Source organism: Pteronotus mesoamericanus, unplaced genomic scaffold (assembly GCF_021234165.1).
Source record: "Pteronotus mesoamericanus isolate MK-2021 breed Mesoamerican mustached bat unplaced genomic scaffold, CSHL_Meso_final contig_78, whole genome shotgun sequence".
Taxonomy (NCBI): Eukaryota; Metazoa; Chordata; class Mammalia; order Chiroptera; family Mormoopidae; genus Pteronotus; species Pteronotus mesoamericanus.
This window is the reverse complement of record NW_026555258.1, coordinates 13,304,911-13,327,392: the sequence shown is the minus strand read 5'-3', so window position 1 is coordinate 13,327,392 and position 22,482 is coordinate 13,304,911. Positions and strand designations below refer to the sequence as shown.

Genomic DNA, 22,482 nt, shown 5'->3' with positions numbered 1-22,482 from the left:
TGCACACAGTCAGAAACTAGAGTTTCTATTGTCCTACTTGAAGACAAAAAAGACCTCAAAACAACGCTAAACAAGTCAGTGACAATCACAACATCATCACTACCGTGATATAACAATGTCTCACAGAGTCTGTAAACGTAGCCAGTTATTATACCATCCACTTGGTCATCCTTTGGCCCTGTTTTGCTGTTTGGGGAGAACTGTTTACTGCCCTGTAGAACTTTCTTACAATCTCATGAGTCTAAGTACTGAAATGTTTTAGTAATGCCCAGTGGTTGTTTCTGCTAGTCTGATATTTTATTGTGCTGCTTACTTCTTACTGATAGAATGAGACCAGCATTGCACAAACCTCTCAGCTCCATTCTCCATCAGACAAGCATCGTCTTCATGCTATGGCTTTGCAACTGTAGCCAAAGGGAATTAGAAATCAAAGTCTGGTGATTCACCTGGGATGGGCTTGCGGTATACCAGTGTGCTGCTGGCTACCATTTTTATAGGAAAACGAAGTTCCCACCTTAAATCATGAAGGGAGGTTAGGCGGGTCAAGAGAGACCATTGCTTTAGGGAGAGTCTTTGAAATCTAACAGATGAGAACAAAACCTCAAGGAAATCATTGGAAAAAATGTACCCACATAGGATTGAGGTAAAATTTTCATGTTCTTCATTCAGTATTCTACGAGGAAAAGGTAAGAAAAACTTCCCAAACAGAATTACATAATTATACCTATCAAGAAAGATATTCCCAACAAATGGATTCTAGTGGGAAAGGGAATACAAAGTAAATAAAACAAGTCCCTGGAAGATAGAACGTGGGATGAGAGGTCTTTCTAACATTTGCCTTGTAAGTACTATTAACCTGTTTCTCTTTTCAACATTGTAAGTTCCAATCACTCTGATTCTTTCCTATGAAATCTCCTTCTTTCTTATTCTGTTAATGTAGCACATGCCTCCTGCCTTAGGTTTTTATGCCATAAGAGTTAGCAGTCAGCCCTAGCCAGGTAGCTCAGTTGTTTAGATCCCCAGTTAGGGTACATACAAGAATCAACCAACGAATGCATGAATAAGTGAAACAACAAATCCACCTCCCTCTCCCTCTCTCTTTCTTCCCTTCTCTCTCTAATGTCAATCAATAAATAAAAATTAAAAAAAAACAAAGCAGTGAAAGAGTGTAATACCCTTATTGGTGACTGGTTGCCTTAGTCTTTACTTGAAAGCTTGACCATCTCTTTCTTTTAATTTAAAAATTAAAAAATATGTATTTTATTGTTCATGCTATTACAGTTGCCCCAACTTTTCCCCCTTGGCCCCCTTCCACCCAGCCCCCTCCACTCCCACAGGCAGTCCCCACACCATTGTCCGTGTCCATGGGTTATGTTCTTTGATTAATCCTTTCACCTTCTTTCAACCAGCCCCCCTCCCCCTCCCCTCTTACAGCTGTCAGTCTGTTTCATGTTTCCATGCCTCTGATTCTATTCTGCTCATTAGTTTATTTTGCTCATTAGATTCCACTTATAAGTGAGATCATGTGGTATTTGTCTTTCGAGTCTCTTTAGTTCTATATGTTTTTCAGTTACTCTCTGGTAATTTTCACATGTGCCTGGCATGTCTATCCATTTTACTCCCTCCTTGCTCTCTGTCTCTTTTTTATTGAGTAATTTACATTTCTATCAGTTTTTATTATTATCATGTAACTTCTAATGTGTTTAACACTGTCATTGTAATCACAGCTTCTCTATTGTGTATCATGTACCAGAATAGTCAAGGAACCTGTGTTAGAAAGTAAGGATCTCATTCTTGATTCTGCAGCTTAGTGATCACATAGATTTCTAAAGACTTGGGATCTCATCTCTGGTGTGAAATGGCTGTCCAGATCTCTGTATATTACTTCTTAACATTCCCTAAATTCAATGATCTGCCTGAGTCTTCTCAACATGGTCTTTATAGAATACTTTACCTGGCTGCCTGGTGGGTTGCCCTGTGTCCTCAGTTTTTCTGTCCCCGTTGTTATGTAAATTGCTGGGACCAGAACCTAGCCCCACCCTCTTGTACTTATGGTCCCTTAATGATCATACAGAAAAGACAAAATTTTTCTGGTTGTTTTGTTAGGTCACTTTATTCATGCCATTATAACTATGATGTTATGAAGCAAGACTGCACAACTTGCTTCTTGGTCCAGAAAAATCATTTTGACTACCCCTTATATACCTTATAAAACTTCTGTGCGCACAGGAGTGAGTGCGGCCCCTCTCCTCTCACTGGCCCCTTACTTACTGCCGTTGCCAAAATAACCCACGTCTGAAGAAAACCAGAAGGAAGATTCCTAGGCAATATTTAAAAAAGTTTGTCAATGCAATCTTGGCTTTCCTTTTTACCTTGGAGACTACATTGTCATGCAACCTTTACCTTTAAATTCCAATAGTTTTCTAGATCTAGATTTTCAGTCTATGGATACCTAGGGAAGCTTTTAGGTTTTCTCCTATATGGCCCATCACTCTATCAACCAGCTATTGCAGTTGCCTAAACTCCATATTCCAACTGAGGGAAAGACTAAAGGAGATGGTGCTCTTGCTGCTGAGCAACTCATATCACATTTCCCAGTTTTGTTTTCCTCATATCCTGAGTTACTGTCCAACATTATGATACATATTTGAGTATCTGTGTATTATGTATCCCCCCCGGCCAGCCCATGAGTGATGTAGCATAGTCCTGCTTGTTCACTACTCTACTGCCAAAACTGTAGAGCGCTCAACAGCAATGATTAGAAATAGGGTAAATTATAAATACTGTTACTAAAGCTCTGTTTTAGTCTACTTTTGTCACCCGTTGTGAATTCTCCTTCTTTAGACCATCCAAAACACCACACTGGCCTCCCCTATTCTATGTCATGATGCCTCAATGCATTATAGCCAATGTTATCACATCTTTCTCTCACTTGTCTGTGAGCTCCTTGAGGGTGAAGGTTATGCTTTATATTGCATATAGCAGTGTGGCAGGTATCCCAATAGTACTGATACATGGGAGAAGGAATGAAGATTCTCACTCTATGCCACTTCCTCAATATGCAATATTGCTCATATGCATAGCGATCTGTGGGTTACAGAGGTTTAACATGTGTGTTGGAGGAAACACAGCTGGAAAAGATGGGAGACAGGTCTGCAAATGGGCAACCAGAAGAACAAGTGTGAGCAGTCTGCAAGATGTCTTTTTTCTTTGCAGGAGGTGCATCCGTTTGGTGATCAAACAAGAACTGCACAGTCAGGTTTGGAGAGGAAGCCTGGTGTTTGCCTTTGTACTGGAGACAGGCCCTGAGGCTGTTGCCCGTCCTGGAGCCGGGGGCAGGGGCTGATTGTTCCAGTACCCTTTCTTCTGACACCAACTGCTTTGTTCAGTGATCAAAGGCCCCTTCCATTCCACTTTCCACACTTCAGTGCCACTTCTGTAGCATTCACCTGGAGGGAGGGTGTTTCCCCCACTTTTGTAAGCCGATACTATCCCCTAGCAAGGCGGGGCAGGTAAATTTGGTTGTGGAGCGTTGTCCTGTCGCAATTTTTTGGATGTTGTTCTCAGTTTTAAACCTCTGACTGAATAGTTATTGGATTTCAATTTTTAGAAAAGGAATGTACTTGGGCTTTGTGTCGACAAGGTGAAAGGTATTAGGGTTAAAGAAATCTGGGTTAGAATTCTAGCTCCACCATTTCTTAACTGTGTTATCTTAGACCAGTTACTTAATCTTTCGCTGTATCAGTTTCCATACCCCAGAGTTTGAATTGCATTGCCTATCTCATAAGATTTTCTTGATGTATAATTAAGATATTGTATGTTTATACAAAAACAGTTTCCAGTCCATACCATGCTCAGCACACAGTGATCCCCTGCACTGTCTCTGGAATAGCTTTCCTATAACCTTTGTAATCACCCAATGAAAGAAGTGTGCCTCTAGTGGAGGAGAAAGACCCTTGTTCCTCCTGACCCCAACCCCGGAACATTTTTTCACTGGAGAATAAATACTTAGGATTCTCTGTTCTAGTTGAGCTATTGCTTACCAAAACAGTTATGGAGCAGAGAAAGCTTTTCTCTCTGTTTATCAAATGACTCACAAGCTTCAGCTTCAAGGTAGATGAATCAATTAGTCAGTATTGAGTGGGGAAAGTTAATCTGCATCGAAAGCATTTTAGTGCACAAACAAGTTAAATAAAAAATCAAGTGTAGGCCAATTTACTTTACTCCACTGTGGCTTGAACTGAAGGAAGATGCACCGTTCCCTCTAATCCTCCTCTAACCCTTTTTTACCTCTGCCTTGGAGAAGGAGCAGAGTCCCTAAGTGGGAATGAGAGACTGGGCATCCTGACAAGTGACAAGCAAGTGATGAGGTTGGTGCTCATTAGTTTAAGAAACGAAAGACTTTTGTGGATATTACTGTTCTTTGTGACTTAGAAGGACTTTTATGCAGAAGAAAATTTGGGCCAGTGGGTTTATATTACAGGGAGACTATTGCTTCCAAACAGATTTTCTTCTCTCTGCAAATACTGTCATTAACTAGGGTTGAATCTTAATGTTACCTCTGACAGCTCTCTCCCTTCACACCCTGCACACAAGCAGTCAATGATTCTTAAAGGGCCTATCTTAGCATATTGGTCATTTTCCCCCACTAATTGCTCCCCCTGTAGTTATAGTCTCATTAACTCTTACTCAGAATACTAAGAAATTCTTCAATTACACACTCTTTTCTTAGGCCTACTCTCATCTCTGGTTCCTTCCATACACTACAGCTAAGTCAGTCTTCAGCATCACGTAGTGGAAAGAATGCACACATTGATGTCAAAGAGATTCCATTTCACATCTCTGTTTAGCTATTTACTGACTTTGGACAAGTTACCCAAGCATCTGTAAAGTGGGGATAATCATAATACCTAACTCATAAAATATTTGTGACAATGAAAGTGGTAGTACATGTAAAGCACATAGTACGGTATCTGGCACATAGTAAACATGTTGTAAGTGGAAGCTATTAAGATACCATAAGAATTTACTAGAAAATGGCTTTTTCTGATTATCTCATTGTTTTTTTGAGACTCTAGTTTTCTTGTAATCAGAAAACATTTCTGATTCTTTTGTGTTTGCATACAAGCGTGTACAGTGCAGGGCTTAGGCAAGCACTCATACAATTCTATTATAACTAAGGCAAAACCCCAATTTTGCCATTTATCTTGTAGCTAAATAGAAAGGGGAGAGGGATTGTTTCCAGATGGGGGAATATTGTAAACAAAGATGTGAAAATAGAGATCAGTGAGTAAAACATAGTGTGTACTCTGTGCAAAAATGACCAGATATGCCCCAGATGATAACTTACGTAGCAATGAGATATACTGTGGAAAGGGGTTTGAGGAGGATCCTGGAGGTCCTAGAATCCTAGGCTATGAGCCTGAGAATGCTAGGAGGGGCTACTGAAGGCTTTTGAGTGGGGTGGGGGGTGGCAAAATGCACTTGGGCAAGAGAAACAATGTCCACCCATTTAGGTCAGGAAAGAACAAGGCATGCAGTTTCAGAGCTCAAAACAAATCACCCAATTTTATTTCCAGAATTGTTCATCTTCTATGAGCCATGATGAATGCTGACTTTAGACTCCTTCCTTTGGTTCTGCCAGCAATTCAGTAGCTTAATCTTTTTCCAATCTCAGCTGTTGCCTAATAATCTGTTCCAGGCACAGAAATTTCATTAACTCTTCAATGATGTCCACAGGCTTTGACCATGGATTTCATCAGTTAAGCTGCTTTTATTTCAGCTACTATACAAATTACCCTCTGCCTGGGAAAAAAAGGGGGTGGGGGAGAGATAGAGGAAAGAAAAGAATGGCTGACATCCTCTTGTATTTCCCAAACAACGTTCCTCTTCTTACTGAAAATTGATAATTCAGAAGAGAAATTGAATTCCAAAAGCAATGACTCAATTATAGAGTGACCCCCAATTTTCTTACTGGTAGCTTAAGAAGGCGTCCCTTTCACATTAACCATGATATGTGACTGTCTTACCATCCTTAGAAAATGATATACTGCTTGGTACACGTGGAACTGTGACTGGTGCTAGAAATTTAACAGGCGTATACTGGTTTCTGCTAAGTCTGAGTGGTGAAATGGAGATGGGATTGAAGGGATACGAAAGTGGGACAGAGGAGAGAAGATTCCCAGTAAAGATCTCCTGCTTAAAACCCCAGCTATGTTGCTGTGCAGCTTAGAGGTTGAAGCTTGGATTTCAGGCCTCAGCAGAGAAGAAACCTTGGGGCAGGAATCATGCCTTATAACCTTTCCTCTGTGAAGCTTCTTTCACTTGTAGAGCGAGTTGCAACTTGTCCTGTGCTCCTGTACCACATTGAATCCTCTCCCCGCTTTATATCTGTTATCACAATGCATCATATGCATCATACAATTGCATTTACATATCTGCTTTTCAAGTTATTTGAGGCTAACACCATTGCTAGGGGACATGAAAACCTCTAGGTATCAGCAGTAGCATAGCTACGGACAAAAGTTCCTAAATGGTAACCAAGGAAACCAGAAAAATAGCCAGAGACAGAGCCAATTTTTGATTAACTAGAATAATGTATGTAAAGTGACTCCTACAGGGTTTAGGTACTCAATACCTAGTGGTGCTGTTGGTGGAGCTGGGTGTTTGTCACTTCAGTGGGTGTATTGGTACGTATGATTTCTGCTATTCAGCAACATAGAAATTGAGCTAGACATTCATAAGCTTCTGAGGAAGAGGTAGTGACTTAGGATGGAGTGGGTACCATTAACTGTTGTTTGCTTGGGTTTTTTATTGTTGTTGTTTTTTTTCTGAGAATCTGAGTTGTAACTCTACTTTATGTCCCTCCAAGGCCTGATTGCATATAATACATAGAAGGAGATGTGAGGTTAATGGTGCAAAGGAAATGTCATATGACAAGCCCTCTCACTCTGGACAGTGCTTCCACAAGTGCCTTGAAAGAGGTTGCCTAGGGAGGGGCCCAGTCCAGCACTGCTGACAAGCTTTCTAACCATTTCTCCAAATCAATTTTTGGATCAGAGTTTTATTTTGAAATAAAATGGCAACCTATGATATTTTCAATTAACTGGTTTTGTATACAGTGTCTTATACAAAAAGATGCCTGTCCTTTGGTTATATGGCACCCAAAACATTTTTCAAGTTTTGAAAAATAACTTTTATTTAAAAATGGCAAAAATGTTTTATAATTTACATGAAATTATCAATTCGGAGGTGCTCTAGCCCAGTAGGATTATTAATTGATGGGAGTCTATCTTGGGCTTTAATTCTATTTTCTTTGAAAAGTATGGAGTCAGATTCCTATCCCCTATTTCTCCATATTCCTGTATGCAGTACGTAGGCTAGCATTCTTATTTCATCAGAAACAGTAGTCAACATCTTCAACATAATGAAATACCTGTGATGAAACCAAAACTCAGGGCCCTTGATAATGTTATTTGCTTGAGAATTTTTATAACCCCTCCCCCAAATGCTCCAGAGATATGTTACTCCTCTTTCTTTTAAAAAAATTATTGAGAAATAAATATATATATCTATATATATATATTTAAAATGTATAGCATGATGATTTGATATGGATATACATTGTCAAATAATTACCAAAATTAATCATTTGTTAACCTCATGTGTGTGTATACAATATGACACCATTAACTATAGTCACTACAGAGCTGGCTGTATGTTAGATCCTCAGAAATTACTCTTCTTATAATGGAATATTTGTACTTTTTTCCTCTCAACCAGCCCCTAGTAACCACCATTCTATTCTCTGATTTTATGAAATCAGCTTTTTAAAAAAGTGGATTCCACATTTAAGTGGTACCACATAGTATTTGTCTTTCTCTGTCTGCCTTATTTCACTTACCATGATGTCTTCCAAATTCATTTATGTGGTCGCAAAGGGCAGAGTGTCCTTTACAATGGCTCAATAATATTCTGCTGTGTGCATGAGTATCAGTTTCATCTGTTGAAGGACATTTAGATGGTCTTCATAACTTGGAGATTGTAAATAATTCTGTAATGAACATGGATGTGCTGATATGTCTTTGAAACACTAATTTCAATTTCTTCAGATATATACCACGAGTGGAATTTCTGGGTCATATAGTAGTTCAATTTTTAATTTTTGAGGAACCTACATACTGTTTTCCATAATGGCTGTATCATTTTATATTCCCACCAACAATGTATGAATGTTTCTTTTCTTCACATCCTTGCCAACACTCATCTTTTTTTATTAATGTAGCAGTCATAAAAGGCATGCGTGATATCTCACTGTGATTTTGTTTTGCATTTCCCTGATGATTCATGATGTTGAATATCATGAAAATACCCATGATATATACCCATTGGCCATTTATATGTCTTCTTTAATTAAAAAAAAGTCTATTCAGGTCCTTCGCTCATTTTTATAAATTGGATTATTTGAGTTGTATACATTTTTTTCTATTTTGAATATTAACCCCTTATCACATATATGATTTGTGAATATTTTCTTCCATTTTGTATTTTGCCTTTTTAATTTATTTATTGCTTCCTTCACTGTGCAGAAACTCTTTAGTTTGATGTAGTCCCGCTTGTTTAATTTTGCATTTATTGCCTGTGCTTTGGGCATCTTACCCAAAACTCTTTCTATTTTTATAATTGTGTATCTTTTTTTTCTGTAACATCAGTCCTAACTACCATTACTAGTTCCACTTGCCTTTGAGGCTAAGACTGATCCTAGTTAGAATTTTTGCAAAACTCTACAGTCCCAAATTTTTTAGACTTGAATTACTATCAATTCTGCTACTCCTCTATACTTTTTCCTCTCAAGGAGATACCACATACTACAGCCATGAAACTCTCAACTCAATTTTTATCACCAGGCAGAATTCCCATCTCTTCCACTTACTGAGGTAAAATTCAACAAGTTAGTTACACATGGTGTGGGATTTAAATGGCACAGTGCATAAAAGTATACAGTAACAAATATGATTTTTATGCTAGATATGATTGACATTGGGACAGATAATATCAGCTAGGCCAGTGGTCACATTCATATCTGAACTTAAATTCCATCAGCTGGTTTCTTACTCTCTTTTCACTACCTGAAACTATCTATGTAATTGCCATCATTTTTTTCTCTAGTAGAGTTGTTCCTCAAAATCTGGCGCTCAGACCACCTGCATCTGAATCTCTTTAAAAAGTTGTTTAAAAGAATCTCTGGGACTCCCTTCTTTCCTGTTGAATTTCTGTGATGGAGCTCAAGAATCTTCAGTGCAACAAGCTCCCCACTTATCCTGATGCAACACTATGATTTGAGAATCCAGTCCTATTCCAGGATCATACTCTGTTGGGGTGTTACAAGATATCCCATCCCACAAGATTAGTGGGACTGTTTTCAGTTGTCTGGATCTCCGAAAATATGCCTGCCTTTATTTTTATTTTGTGGTTAATCTGATTATCAGGCATCTCCCTTACTCAAAGTCAGAACTTCCAAAGCTCACTGTTCTTCTAAAGTCTAACCTTTGTTGTCATTTATTTAAAATAGCATGTGTTGCCTCCCGAACGGACACTCTCCTATCCCTGCCCCTCAATGTGCACAGTTTCTTGCTGGATGTGACCATCCCCTCCCCTTCTCATATGTGAATACATTTCTCCATTTCCCTTCTTTGCCTAAAAAATAGCATCACCCATAATTTGTGGGGGCAAGTAATTATTTTTACTAAATTAGCACCTCTACCTATTTGGTGGTGTTCGAACCCACCTTTGGCATCTAAAATAAACCTGAATAGCCAATGTGGATTAAATGTGCCATCTACCTGGCCCCAGCTCACGGGTAATCACTGACCTGATCTTGTCAATAAGAAATAGAGGCTTATGTCAAAAAATAAACATATTTTCATGGAAAGTATTGGGACATGTATTATTTTTTAAATCAGTGGCTCATAATACTGCCTGAATATTAAAATCCCCTGATCCTCTTAAACTATTGTGTTCTAAAAAATAGTTGGGTTAGTTGCCTTTTCCCTTCAGTGTGCTTATGTTATTGATTTGAAACTCAGTAAGGGGAGGTTTGTTTCTGTTTGTATCTATTATGTCTTTCTTGCCTATCCTTGTTAATATTGTTTTTTGATCATGTGAAACATTAACCTGGTTACAGAGGTGTAACTAGACACAAAACTATCCCTATACAGGTACTGGTACACCCGCGTTTTATTCACTGAACTTTCACATAAGCTGATTGGTAACCGATCTCATTAGATTCTAAATTCTCCTTCCTCTTGATTCTTTGTGCACATTAAGCAGAAACTTGTATTTTCTTATTTCCTCTTCTTTCTTACACAATAGGTAACTTCTACAGATACTTTTTTTTAATGAAAATATATTCTGGAAATCCCTTTTTATCAGTCTACAGAGATCTTCCTCTTTCTTGCACTTTGGCCTTGCACTTGGAGATGCACCAGAGTTTATTCAACTACTCTGACATGTGGCCTTTTTACGTTGTTGTTTCCAATATTTTTTTAAATATTACAGATAACATTTAAATGAATAAAGTTGCATATACATATTTTTGTATTTTTGGAGGACAAAAATAAGGATACACTTCTGTAGGAATACTGGGTCAAAAACTATGCATTTTTATTAGATATTACCAAATTCCCATTCAAAATGATTGTACCAAGCTGCATTCTGATCAGCAATGTATGAGAGTATCAGTTTGCTCACAGCCTGACCAACAGAATGTGTCATTACACTGTAAGTCAATCTGATAAATAAGAAATTGTTCTATGCCAATGCCTCTACGCTGTGCATGTGCTTTAGAATTGCTCTGTGTGCATGCACATGTGCAAGCATATCTACTAAGGAGCTTTTTACTTTGAAAGATTTTTGGGTGATTCCAATGTCCTGCCAACTTTGTAAACTATGGGTTCAGGTACTGTTGTTATCACTGGAGGCCCACTAGCAGGAGAAGCCAACAGGTAAAGAAGAAAATACTGATCCACTGGAGTCGTCTATGTGTAAAGCAACTCCATTTCTGTGCTCTTCTTTTCCTTAATTCAGTGGATTTTTTCCCACTAGTAAATATTTTGGATTTTATGCATGGTCAATATTTTCATTTTCTTGCTTCAGCATTTTTTTCCTGCCTAGGATGTTCTATGCATTTTCCATCCTTCCCGCCCCCTGCAATTTTTTTTTTGTTTTTTTGCTAAAGCTTACTTCAATTAAGATATTGCCTCCTCTAGAATCCCTTCTCTATCTTCAGCATCCTCTTCAACACCTGTTTAAGTTTGCACATTTCTTCTTTGCTCTTGAGCAACTTGTGCGTATAACTATCAACGCACAGGAGCCACATTGCTTTTTAAACACTCTATGAGTTCTGTATATGTTTGGATTGTTTCTTATCTGTTTAAATAATGGGGGAAGGAGGGGCATAAGCTGCCTTAAATTTGAACTTAAGAATAAGTTGATTAAGAATAAATCATCATCTCTCTTTACAGAAATTACTGTTTTAGAGAGGAAAAAAATTAACACTGCAATGGGTATGTTTAAATGTGTAATGCTTAAGAAAGTGACATGAATTATGGTAGACGGTTGTGATGGGTATCATTTATCAGAGGAAGTATAGAAGTTGCCATAGAAACATACCAGCAGGTATGGTCTGGGTAAGAATTATCTAGTGATGTATTTCCTGTGGTGAACTGGGAGAGAAAATTTAGGAAAATAATGTTCAGTATTTAGATTTTTTAGTCCTATGTTATTCTGTGATGGATCCACCACTATCTGAGTCCTGCCAAGCAAACCTTTCAGAAAAATCTTGACATAGCAACTCTATGGTACTACTGATTTGGAGTAATAAAGTAAATTGGGTTACATGCAGCAAAAAAAATCAGGGCAGAACAATAGTAGGAACTGTGAAAACTAAGAGAAATAGTGAAGAATGAAGTTAGATGGTATGCAGATCAATTCAGGAGAAAGAAAACCTTCTTTTCCCCAAATCTATTAGTGACCTTGAAAAAAAAAACACCCTAGACACCCAAGAAAGAAGAAATAGAACCTTATTTTAAAAATCAAATTTATTAAGGTATAATTTACATTCAATTAAATATGCCCATTTTAAATTTACACCTTATGATTCTTAATAAATGGATACATCCATGTAACTACCACCACTTTCAAAGGATAAAATGTTTTTTTTAATTCAGAAGGCGCCTTTTCTTCGTCATTTACCCACCCTCTATCTTTCTGGCTCCAAGCTATCACCGGTCCACTTTACATCGTTATACATTATATGTAGCTTCTTGTTTAAATTTCTAAAAACCTGCCAAATTCTTCTCTAATATTTTTGGCTTTTTACATTCCCACCAGCATGTATGAGAGTTCTAGTTGCTCCACAAATTTGTCAACACTTGCTATTGTCAGTCTTTTTAAACTTTAGCCATTTCTTTCCCTATATATGCATGCCGGTTTTGCTTTTTTTAATCAAGAGATACAGTTTATTTCCTATCATCTTTACTCTTGACTGGCATTTTGACAGGCTTTGCCCAATAAAATGTAGCACAAGTGATGTTTTGGGACTTCTGAGGCCAAAACAAGAGGATTAACAGCTTCTATATCCTGAATCTATGAATTCATGTGCAATGCTGTTAGAAGCCCAACCCATATGGAAGTCATGTTAGGAAGAACTAAGACATTGGTCAATCGCCTAGCAATAGCCATCGCCATAAGCATGAACTATATTATACAACCAGCCCTGCTGAAATTCCTGATGAGCAGACCCCAGTGACAGAATTACAGTACTAAGCAGAATCCACTCAACCCACAACTGTGAGAGATAATAAAATGATTTTATTTTTAGCCATTGAATTTTACAGTGGTTTGTTAAGTAGCAGTAGATAACCAAAATATCTGTGTACAGAATTCCTAGCTTAGGGCTCAGTAAATATTTGCTAAATTAATAGATTCCTCCAGTCAACATATAGTCTTTGTGTACCTTACACTGTGATAAATATTGCAGCACTGCTCTATTTCTTGAGAAAAATAAAAGGAGATTGCTTCCTCAATTTGCAGGTGAAGATAGCATTTAGTTATAACATTTAGGAATCTTTTGACTATAAAGCATTGACCTTGATCAAGAATCTATTTGTTGTAATCTGGCCTTGCTGGGAGCCTGCAATAATCTCCCGAGGCACAAAGTACCATGCATCATCCACACCCCCTCCTCTAGTGCAGCTTTTGTAGTGCTTGGGAATCCAACAACACCTGCTGCATGAATAACAGTGGGAACATGACCTACTTCAGTCACGTCAGTGGAGATTTTGTCTTGCAACAGTTCATTCTTTGAGTAAATGAGGTGCAATCTTGAATAGCCGTAGGATAGTAAATCGATTACTGATGGAGCTCATTTGAGCAGCCCCCATCACCCACCACTCAGCTGAAGTTTGCAGGCAGCAGTGACAGATTAAGTCCAAAGAGAGCATAGCAATTGCAGCCGTCTCAATGCCCAGAGCACAGGATGCCCTTTTTACCTCTTCTGAGAATGAAAAGGGACAGAATGAACCACCATAGTGCACTCTGCCCCAGCCATGTTTCCATCCTTCCTGTTTCCACAGCCAGGGGCAGTGAAGGCTCATTGATGGTTTGCGCTGGATGAGACGTAATGCAGCCCGAACTCATCATTAACCAAAAGCGGAAAAGGAGGCCCCGGGAGGTTAAGTGGTGCTCTGCTAATCATACAGGGAATCAGAAGTGTGGCTAAGACCACAGGTCAGGGCACTAGAATCTTAATCATATGTCCTTTCCATTTCAACACACTGTCTTTCTCCTTCCCTGGTACTTGGGACTTTTCAATAACCGCTTTTGCTTTGGAAGAGAGCTACCATTTCCTTCAGAGGATAGACAATAGAGACCAGGGTATGTGCCAGGACTATCCCTAAAACCTCATGTCCTGCAGGTCACTAGCGACTAACTTCACATTTTATTCATTCAGAAACGTTTCCTGGGTGACTAATGTACATGAAAATCCTATATGAGATATTTTGGGGAATGCAAAAAAACTGGAAAGCACCATATTCGGGGTTCAATAAACATATTTGGGGGTGATAATTAATATTCAGATATCTACAATAGAAATCAGTATGTGATAACTGTGCTATATGCATGATAATTAATAATTTAATTAAATATTCCAATGAAATGGATCCTGATTGTTTCTATAAAACAGTAAAAGTCATGACATGTTTCTAGAAATCAAACAAAATGCACTTTGTCCAGAGCTTTGCTACTTGAAAAGTGTTTCTGTAAAGAAGCAGCAGCAGCAGCATCTGGGTCGCTAGACATGCAGACTTTCAAGTGGCACCCTAGGCCACCTGAATCAGAATCCATACTGTAATAAGACCCTTGGGAGATTTGTACCTACATTAACCTTCAGGAAATCTGAAACAGAGAAAAAAGAAGGGGAAGAAGGAGGGATTGATTTTTGACTAGTGCGATTAAAGAAGATACAGCAGAGGGCAGTAGGTTGATGTTTATCAAGGCACTTAAGTCAGAACTGGATGAAAATGGAGCAACTTGGACAAAGTATTTAAATGATTGCTTCATAAAATGGACACAGTATCTGTGTCTGCCTCCTAGGGTCCAAGAAAACACTTGGTGTTGTGGCAGTTAGGTGGGCACCGGGAATGAAGGTGAGCACAGGCAAGAAGGGCATCAGAAAAATATAATCCATGACATTATTGCAACAGAAAGATGGAGGGTTTAGGGTTGAGCTTATTGTTAGCCAGATGGTTTCCAGGAGGGATAATGCCATTAGCAAAAACAGGAAAGCTGAGGGAAAAGAGATTTCATGGAGCAAAAGATAATGATGAAGAGAAGGAGAATGATGATAACACTTCTGCTCTTACCCTTTGAATTTTGACCCTTGAGTCTCACTTTAATTTGTCAGTCTCTTGGTTCCAGAGGTTGTGCAGAATTGAATACGCTGAAAGTGTAGGTAGATTCTTCCTCTCAATTCTGTGCCTCTGCTGTGCTCCCCTGGGGCCCTTGAATATTTCTCCAAAATAGATACAGAGCAGCCCTTTAGCTCCACTGTAAAAAGGCTCCCTAAATGCAGCTCGATTTTTCACAGTATATAGCATTTTGCTTTATTCACATAGTCATGTAATGTAAAGGGTAATTCGGGGTTGATAAATTAGCGGCCAGGAAGAGGCCTACAAGGAGCTTCAGTAGGCCATTTAGCATTTGGTGAGTTCTGTAAAGCTTTGGTCTCTTCCCACACCCAAAGGTAGTAAATATCCCTCTCTGGATGGTACTTACAGAGAGTGCCTCTGCATTTTGATACTCTGTGAAGCGCATTCCTGTGAGCAGCAGTCATTTTACGATCTAGATTAGAACTTTGGAGCCATACTTCTGAGAGACCTTTCAGTTCAATGGGGAAACTACAGCCCAGAGAGGCATCATGACTTCCCAGGGTTCTTACTCAGCTAGTTATTTACGTAAGGTGAACTCTACAGGCGAAATGATGAACTGTACCCCTCTCTTATCCTTGGTTTTGATTTTCAGTTTCAGTTACTCATGGTCAACTGTGGTCTGACAATATTTAGTGGAAAATTCTAGAAATAAACAATTCATAAGTTTTTAAATTGTGTGCTGTGCTGAGTAGTGTGATGAAACCTTGCAACATCTCGCTGTGTACCACATGGGATATTAATTATTCCTTTGCCCAATATATCCATGCTGTAGAGTTAGACACTATTTACCTGTTAGGCACTTAGCAGCCATCTAGGTTATCAGATCGATTTTCTAAGTCTCACAGTGTTCCCGTTCAAATATCCCCTATTTTACTTAATAATGGCCCCAAAGTGCAAGAGTAGTGATGCCGGCATTTTGGTTTTCCCGAGTCATGGCTCAACGATCCAGGATCAACCCAAAGCAGATGATCCTCCTTCTGACATATTGCTAGATGGTCAGTAGCAGCCTGATGCTACAGCACAGCGCCAAGATCACTCGCCTCACTTCATCTCATTATCTCGCACCGTCACAAGGAGAAGGGTGAGTACAGTACAATAGATATTTTGAGAGAGAGACCACATTCATGTAAGTTTAATTATACTATATTTTACAGTTGCTCTATTTTATTACTAGTTATTGTTAATCTCTTACCATGCCTAGTTGATAAATTAAATTCTAACGTAAGTATATGTATAGTTCTATCAGTGATGGCTGGCCTGCACTGAGGATCTTAGAATGTATCCTGTTTGGAAGGGGAGACGACTCTTTTCTTCTTCCTGCCTTCTGTCATCCCTCTTTCCCCATCCCATTCTCTGTGTCTGTCTCTGTTTTTCTCTCTTGTCATGACTTTACAGCTGGTGAAAAATTACTAGTGTTTAATAAATAGAACTGTAAAGTTGAATTAAGTCAGCTGGAGCACAGGGAGCATGCACTGAGACGAATTTGCTGTCTCCGTGACTGAGACGGGGCCGCCGAACTGTGATGCTGCCTACTATGGCTTCAGATTTAGGGACTGAAATTCCTACCCAACATTAGCTCAGTATGAATCTATGTATATAGTATATATATATATATATATATATATAGTATGATGTGTCTGGCCAAAAACAAAAAAGAAAGAAAGATAATAAATCTGGGGTGAACATCATCTCAGATGAAGGCTGAGCTGATGTAAACAAAAGTTATATACATTCAAGAGGGGCTGGGTATTACAATTTTAAAGCTTCTTCTGACTCTACGAGTTTACTACTCTGAAGGTTGCCTCACTAAATTTAGCAGCTTTAATCTGGTAAGTTAAGGAGAAAGGGAAGGGAAGGGGAGCTTTTTTAAACTGGAAAGTTTGCGTGTGTGAGCTCTGAATTCAGCATCTTCATTCCTTTGGGAGGAATTGGTTCTTCCATCAGGGTTCACGACGGCCCAAAGCTGGGTAGAAAAACTGCGGTTGCACTTAAGGCCCTGAGGAGTAATTCACAAATGAAATCCGTTTGCCTTGCAGGCCCTATCCTAATGGACCCTTTACTGAACTTATCTTGTTGAAACCACACAAAATCACTTTCATACCAATTTCCTCTTGTTATGGGAAAATAGTGATCCAATGAGGATACTAGACTACCTAGCAGCCAACCTGTCTCTCTTTCCATCTCCACCAACAAATTGCTAACTGTGAGTCACTTACACTGTCTTTGCCTCTACTTTCTCATTGTCCAAATAGAATCATTCTAATCTTGGCATTTATATAGAAATCTATAGTTTCAAACCACTTTTGTGTCCATCTTTATTTTATTAGAGTCTTAGGATTACCCTATGAGGAGAGCAAGGTAACATAGATACACAATTGATCCCTGAATAGTACAGTGCTTAAGGGTGCCAGTTCTTTGAGTCAAAAATCTGCACATAAATTTTGACTTCCCAAAAACTTACCTACTAGTAGCCTACTCTTGACCAGAAGCCTTACTGATAACATAAACAGTTAAATAATACATATTTTCTGTAGTATTTCTATTACGTACTGCATACTTAACAAAAAAGTAAGCTAGAGAAAAAATGCTACTAGGGCAATCATAAGGAAGAGAAAATATATTTGTAGTATTTATTGAAAAAATCAATAAATATTAGTATATTTTAAGTATAAAGTGGATCCATGTGGTTTAAACTTGTGTTGTTCAAAGGTCAAGTGTAGATTTTTTAAAAAATCATTTTATTGAGGAGGAACCCTACAGAATAAGTGATTGCTTAAGGTTATACCACAATAAATAATGAAGTATGTCCTTGAATTCATAGTTTTTGAACTTGGTAAAATATGTATTTTTAAAAAGGTAAAATTATGCCTCTCCTACAAAGTGAACATATCATTTATCTCATTAATAAGGGGATCAGTAAGATGTTACAAGTGGTTCAAAAGAAAACTCAAAAGTTTCACACATTAGAATCTGATAAGAAATAAATTTACAAATGAATTTGTGAATTTCAAGTTTGCAAAAAGCCATTCTTTATCCAGAGGGTAATAATAATCCACTGCACTCTGTAGATATAATCTACATTTCTATAAATAAGTAAATGTTTGTGTTGCTATCAGTTTTCCACAACTGTCAAAGTAGCTGCAAGACAGTCAAAGGCAGAAATAGCCCTCATGGCTGAGCATCTTACAAAATTTTCTACAGTATTTTCTTAAATTTGAAATGTAATGTTCTCAGTGTATAACACTATATGCTAAAGAAGCTGCATAATCTTTTCCCTCTTCCTGACATCATAACGATCATCTCTGATATTAAATACATATTAATAGTTTACAGTTGCTAGCATTCAGGAATAAATACTAAAACAGTTAAGTAATAATGACATTAGTAATAATAAAAATAATAACAACTAGCATTTTGGGGGCACATGCCATGTGCCAATTGCCAATAGTATCCATTAATAAATGTTTTTGTTTTTATTGTTTCATTTAATCGTTAAAGCAATCTTATGGCATAGGGGCTACTATTATGCCCACTTTTCAGATAAGAAAACTTTCATGCATGTAGTAATTAATGTGTTTAAAACCATCTAGCTAATATTCAATGGAATAGGATCCTAGGTTTTAATTTTTTGTAGTACTCAAATGAATTAGCTTATGGATAAACTACTTAACTTCCCTGTAATTAAATTGGCCATCTAAAAATAGAGCAAAAACATAAAAATATAATATTATTAATGTTACAAGGAATTCAAGAACTATAAGAAGGAAAATATTATATCAACATTAAGATTATCTGTAAGAGTTGTCCAGGAATCTCAATGTGAAGTAAATTATTTTCATTGATGTCTCGCATTAGACTCCTACTAAAACACTGTTCTGGAAGGACGGCTAGGATTATAGATCCCTATTTAGAGCTGAAGGGGCACTGTTTTGATTAAGTCATGGCTTTTAGAACTACTACTGAGTGACTTACATGATTTATTTAATCTATCTGAGCCTCAGTTTCTTCATCTTCAAATGGATTAGTAACATTACTAACCTCAGAAGACATTGTGGGTTAAATGAAATAATGTAGATAAAGCACCTAGCATTGTGCTTGGCACATGGTTGTATTTAATAAATGGAAGCTGCTTACTATTATCTTTATGATTATTAGGCCCCCAGCATTCAAATTTAACAACCCCTTTAATGTTATATTACATTTTAAAATAATGATTGTGCCTGAAAATGAGTTTAAGTAATAGATATGTTAGAGTCATGATTATGAACCTTCCAGCCCCTGCACTTTCTTTGGGGATTCCCTGACCTGCCGTCAGGGAACTGTGCCCTTTCAGTTGAGAACATTGGACTAACTCTCCAAAGACCCTTGACATCTATGTGTAAAGAAGGCCTCTCACCTGCCCTCCATCATCAGAAAGTAAAAAAGAATGGGGCGGATTCATGAAACCTTGTGAAGGGTAATTCTTAGCCTTTCGTTGGGATGAGCAACCGGAGGCAACTACTTCCTTGACTTGGAAAAGATTACCTTTAAATTGCTTAAATTAAATCTTCCACTTCCTAAAGCCTACCATTCACAGGACATTATTAACTTAATCCAGTGCAGCCTTTCATTCTGTTTTGTTTCAGGTTTGTTATTGAACGACAAGGGGTGGGCACAGAGAAGGAAGCTTGAAGTCCCTCTCCTCCAGGAACTCCCTGCGGAGTTGGGAGGCCCAGCATTCACAAGGACACATTCGTGTTAGATTTAGACAGTGGCCATAGAAATCAAATCTAGAGGTTACAAATTAGTGGCCAATAAGCCTGCCTGGCCTGCAGATAATGTGTGTTTGATTTGAACTCTGTGGCAACCTTCCTAAGTTTAAAGAAAGAAATCAGTATTTTCCTAAATTGAATTGAGAACATCTCCTAAGAAATTCAGGACTTCTGGTCTCTCCCTGGCGCGGCTGTGAGGTCCTACCCAGCCTTCATCAGCTGCGTGAGAGCAGCGCTGCTGTTTCTAAAAAGGGCCTAGGCCTCTCTAGCTCACCATATACTGTGTAAATTACCGATATAGCATACCTATCTTGTCCCTGTGTGCATTTGATCCTGTGGCCCCTGAAACAGTGGCCCTTGACAGAGTGTAATGTATCCATCCACAGGAGGAGATAAGTCTATTTTAAGAGGATAATGAGGCTGGGGAAGTGGCAAACTAATATCTGAGCATCTACCATGTTTCACCTACTTCATCTTTATTTCCTTAATTAATTCTTGTAAAAACTGTCTTAAGTAGGTGGCACTGTAACTCTTTTATGGTTGAAGAACATGAGGCTCAGAGCTTATGTAGAAGTTAGCCAATTGACAGAGTTCTTAAGAGGTAATTTCAATATAGCAGAAAGAAAATAACCAAAGATTTTGTTTTTAAACTCATATACTTATTTTGTAGTTTATATTAAACTGTATATATAGAATAAGCTATGCTGTGGTATTAAGCAAACCCTACATATCAATGGCTCACAAACAGTAATGGGTTCAGCAACTCTCCAGGGCAGCCCCTTATGAGAAGTGACTGGTGATCCCAGCAGATTTTGTCTTATAGTTTCATCGTGGCAACAAGAGGTCTCCACAATCACTTGTTAAAAGAACAAGCGAGCTCAAAGATCCCTCATGGGTTTTCACTGTCTCAGCCTAGGCATGCCACTTCCTTTCACACCTTGATGTTCAAAATTAATGAAATGGCTCTGTTGAAAATTAAAGAGGTTGTTGAGTTTTCCCTGTGCCCAAGAAGGAAAGGGGGCTACATATAAATGTCACATAAATAAATGGTCACTATCATGATCGTCTGCAGGAAGTTCTACAAACTCATTGTCTCACTTTTCCTGTTGGCAAAAGAGAACCATACCTTTCTCAAGGGATTCTGGTAGTGATTTGAGGTGATGTTCATAGATGTTCAAGATAATGACTTTAAGTGACCAATGAATTCATCTCTTTGATTTGCAATATCTGATAAAGACAGCGTAAGAAATCGCTTCTTCTTTTGTGTACTAAATCAGATAGCTAAGTTTTAGTCTTAGTTCAACTGATGATTATGTAACTTCAGTCAAGTATCTGAGCTTTCATCTAAAAGCTTAGAGGGCTGAACACTGTAATGTCTGGGTTTCTCTCTGCTCCCAATGGTCAAAATCTACCATAGTTTCTTTCAGAACAATTATAGATGCTGTCAGCCAACACCACATAGTCCTTCAATCCATTAAGAGAAATCTAGAGAAACATTTCCCTATTTGAGGATTCCAACATGCCGGGTGTCCAACAATACGTTAGATAAAGAATAAGTATTTGAATAAATGAATGACCACCTGTGTAAGAGAGCTCAGATTGCCAAAACAAAATACCACCAATTGAGTAGTTTATGCAACTGACTTATTTTCTCATGGTTCTGGGGGCAATAAGTCTGAGGTCAAGATGCTGTCAGAGTTGGTTTCTGGTAAAACTCTTCCTCTGGCTTGCAGATGGCCACCTTCCGTCTGTGTCCTTGCATGGCCTTTTCTGTGTGCATGCACGCCTGGCGTCTCTCCCTTTTCTCAAAAAGTACTCATCCTATCAGATTAGGACTAATGATGTCAACCTTCATTACCTCTTTATAGGCCCTATCTTCAAATACAGTCACATCAAGGGTTAGAGCTTCAACATGTGAATTTGCTGGGTGGGGCGCATTCAGTCTATAACACAACACCTTAGAATCTGGACCACTATTTTAAACTGATAAGAACAGATACTACCCTTGATTTTAGCCAAAAGGCCAAGAAGCGATTGGACCACTATTTTAAAAACCCTGAAAAGAATCATTTTTCTTCTTTTTTAAATATTTTTATTTTTTAATTACAGGTGACATACAATTTTATATTAGTTTCAGGTGTGCAGCATGATGATAAGACATTTATATAACTTACAAAGTGATTACCCTGATAATTCTAGTACCCACTTGATACCATACATAGTTATTACAATATTATTGACTATATTCCCTATACTGTACTTGATATCCCCATGACTGTTTTTATAACTGGCAATTTGTACATATTAAACCCTTCCCTTTTTCACCCAGCCCCCACTAGCCAGGGGTTTTGTTGTTGTTTTGGTTTCTTTCATAAAGGACACAGTGATTTTCAATGAAAAGAGCTCTATCCTGGGAGTACTTTCTTATCAAAGTTTTGTTCGTGCTCCTGGACTCTGCTTCTTATCTGTAAAATTAAGGCAGTGACTAAGCAATATGTAAGTTTTATCTCTGATCTAATCCGAAAGATTGATGATAAAAACAAAAGAATTGAGACCCTGTTTGGGATCAGCGAGAAAGTACAGAATGATTAATTGGAGATGCCTTCCATTGGCACAGCAAATGACAAAGATTATATACACAAAAGTTATGTACTTAAAATTGTGAGACTAGGTAAACTTTAAGGAAACTCCCAACTCTAACATTTTGTTGCTCTATGAATGAGTATGATCCCTCTTAGACA

At 38.1% G+C, this 22,482-nt stretch overlaps 1 pseudogene; it reads right to left on the bottom strand.

Moving 5' to 3' along the window:
- Positions 1-21,635: 21,635 nt before the first annotated feature.
- On the bottom strand, positions 21,636-21,776 carry LOC129079740 (uncharacterized; annotated as a pseudogene).
- Between the last annotated feature and the right edge of the window lie 706 nt (positions 21,777-22,482).